The sequence below is a fragment of the Cnephaeus nilssonii genome (assembly GCF_951640355.1).
Source record: "Cnephaeus nilssonii genome assembly, chromosome: 1".
Taxonomy (NCBI): Eukaryota; Metazoa; Chordata; class Mammalia; order Chiroptera; family Vespertilionidae; genus Cnephaeus; species Cnephaeus nilssonii.
Genome location: NC_137072.1, coordinates 97,927,728 through 97,931,429, shown reverse-complemented (window position 1 = coordinate 97,931,429; position 3,702 = coordinate 97,927,728).

The window sequence follows — 3,702 nt, the reverse complement described above, 5'->3', positions numbered from 1 at the left end:
TTTATAAATGGGATTACTATCATGTAAATCTCTCTCTAACATGTAAACTATAACCATTTTTTAAATAAACACGTTAATAAAAAGTAATTCATTAGTCATGAGAACTTTAGGAAAAAGTTACATAACTCAAAATAAAGGTATGTAGAAAGTGATGTTCCTGCTATTGGGGATTTAAGTAGCACTTATGCTTTAAAACATAATTCATGAGTTGTAGTTCATATCAAGTTTAAAAATGAGAAGATATTTTATAAAGACAAATAATTATGCAATTAATTATATACATAAAAAGTCAGAAGAACAAAGTTTTTATTTTGTTTTTGTTAATCCTCACCCGAAGATATCTTTCCATTGATTTTTTAGGGAGAGTAAAAGAGAGAGGGAAAGACAGAGAGAAACATACTTATTTTGAAAAGAGTTCTGGAATGATGAATTTCAATGATATCAATCAGCATGCATTTTCAAAATACAAATCCAACTGCAAGTAAAAATCATAACTTTTCTTAAAGGCTGGGACTATTTCAATGGATCCAAATTTGTTTATGAAAATTTAAGCGGGATATTATTTCAATGGAAAACTGATTTTCTAAGAAGCAATAATACCAGTAAGTGGTCTCATAAAATTATGAAAGACTAACATAATTCCTGGTATAACTTTCTGAAATGTGAATATGTTAATGAATTTCATGAAACAGAGAACTTGAAATTAGCCTTCTTCACATCATGGACTATACGTAAAGGCCAATCTAATAGTGTAGTCCAGAAAAGCAAGTTTTGAATTTGATATTTCTATTGAACATTTATCTTTCATTCTTATGAATATTTCATTGTTATGTTAATTATTGGAAACTTATAATTTTGATTGGTTTCATATATTATCCTTTTAAAATGTTTATCTAAAAGTGGAAAATAGATGTGCCTTGAAAAAATGTTTTCCAAATATTCTTTTATACTTGATTAATATATGTCTTTATTTGTAATACTGAAAAATTGAAGGAATTGTGCTGAAACAAACTACTGCTATCATGAAAGTCACAGGATAATAAGGTTGTTTCAATGTAGATAACAAAATCATGGATTTGGTAATCTGTTCTAAATTATCTTAAGGAAAATTTTTTTAAATGTTTAAATCATCTATCAATCTATATGGCTATCATTCCGTTTCTATTTCTGCTTTTGTTAGTGAAACTAGAGAAGTTTGTATATATGCTAATGTGGGGGGAAACAAACTTTCCTTTAACCTCAAGGTTCTTTCGGCTGGTCTAATAATCAAATAGACATGAGACAGATAAACAAGGAAAAATAACCAAATTTAATACTCACTTATGTATGGGGACCCCTCATACATGAGAGAGTCAGAGACCCCACATGCACCAGAGGTTCAGAGAGAGAAGGGAGATTGGGGTATACAAGACGTCCTGATTAGCGATGAGGTAATGTGCCTTGGGGCCTTCAAAGGTTCATTGCAGGATGGTAAGAACAGACATTTGGTAAATAAAGGTATGCCCTGCTATATAGGTGTTTCAGAAAGGCTATTGCTGATAATCTCTATGGGCAAGGAACCTAATTCAAGTCCTTTTAGGGAAAGAGAGGGGCAGAAGTTTCTTTTGAGTCAGAGGCTAAAATTGCCTTTACCTCAAAACAATTTGCATACCATAAAGGCACATCTTGGGGTGAATTATTCTGGACCACCACTAATATTATTTCCATTAAAGAGGGACCTGGAGTTAGAACATCAGAACTTAAATCCCTCCTTCACTCTTTGATAGAGATGGGATTTTGGACTATCAATTCAACCACTCTCAGTTTTTTTGTTTGTTTGTTTTTGTTTTGTTTGCTTTTTAATGTAAAATAGGAGATACTGAAGCTTTTATTACATTATGGATGTGACATAAATGAGATAGGGCATTTAACACATTTATACAAGGAATGCCATTTGCCCACCATTCACAACTAGACTTGCCTGATTCTAAACCCCATTTCCTTCCAACTATACAAGACAACCTTCTGGTAACACATCTCATCAATGATAGGGTCCTCTAAAAGAAGCTTGCCGAAGGTGGTAATATTAAATTTGAAAGTAAAACTTTCATAAGCCACAAAATTGAACAGTTTTGTCTTCCTAGTAATCAAATTTTTAACCAAAGACCCATGGTGTCTGTTTTCTCTGTGAGCCAGGTGGGTTTGCTGGAGAACAGAAGCGCTGATGAGACAATGTGCTGACCCACTTTGTCTCCTCGCAGATGGTCCCAGCTGGAGTGGCGTGCACTCACTGTTCAAATAAGAACATATTTTTTGACTTTTCATTATATCTCTCCAAGGAAATAAAAATATAAACGTTGTTGTTTTGTTGTCTGCAGAGGGGGGAAAAAGTTGTATCTGTTATTTAAAAGAGCCAAATCCCAAATTAAAATAGAAGCAATGATTTATAACTGCAAATATGAACCAGGTGCCTGGCATCATTTTTTATTATAACCTCATTGTATTACAGACACCTGGAACCTTTTTGTTATTGTTGTTAATCCTCATCCAAGGATATCTTACCATTGATTTTTAGGGAGAGTTGGAGAAAGAGGGAAAGACAGAGAGAAACATCAATGTGACAAAAGCACATTGATTGATTACTGCCTGCATGAGCCCTGCCCAGGGCCCAGGCTGGGAGGATTCTGCAACCAAGGTACATGCCCTTGATCAGAATAGAACCCGGGACCCTTTGGTCCACAGGCTGATGCTCTATCCACTGAGCCAAGTCGGCTAGGGCCACACCTGGGACTTTGAACTTTATCTTAACTGTATACAATAAGAAAGAAATTTCTTAAATCTATTTGTAGAATACACATTTTCAAGGAATGTCTTACAAGGAGAAAGAGTGACAGAATTGAAGAACAGAGACATAGAGAGAGAAGCACTTTCTCTTACTGATATTGGTAATATGCTAAAAAAGAAAACACCCTCGATTTCAGATCCTGGAGGCTATGTTGGCTTAAGAGGCTAAGAAATGATCTAGTGCGTACCCACAAAGCTATTTTAAAGGAAGCCCTGGTTGATTCTCAGTAATATTTCAGCACATGTACTTGAGAACTTGACCAATAACTCAATAAAAATTAATAGAATTTTACAACTAAACAAAACATTTTCCTGTCAGAGATATGAACCATGATATGGTCAATTTTCATAACCTTTTTGTAAGTTCTCAGCACATACTATATATAATGTAAAGAAAAGAACATGGCCTTGAGGATCTTTGACAAGAGGGTTTGAAGCTCAGTAACCCACCTGACTTATTTTAGGCAAGGTATATTAACTCTCTCATTTCTCCAGGTACTGAGAGGAAGTAAAGGAGAGAGATGAAGATATGTAATTTGTAATTACACAAATTAATCATTTCAGCACAAATTTGACTCTGATATGAAGACGAAAAGACAAAGAAGAAAGGTGGGACATAAAATATCCTTGGATCTAGGGGAAGGTGCCCTGTTTGTTATGCCTGACCTCTAAACTTGCATATTTACTCCTCCTGGTCTTTCAAGGAAGTGCAAGTTAATGCTAATAGTTTGAAAGTATTACATCAATAAATTTTTGGGTTCTACATTTATTCAATTTATTTATATTCAGATGGCATAAAAAGGGGGAATATATTACCAACGACAATACATTCAGAGGTGCAATGCACAGTATATAGATCCACACGAGGGTAACAAAATC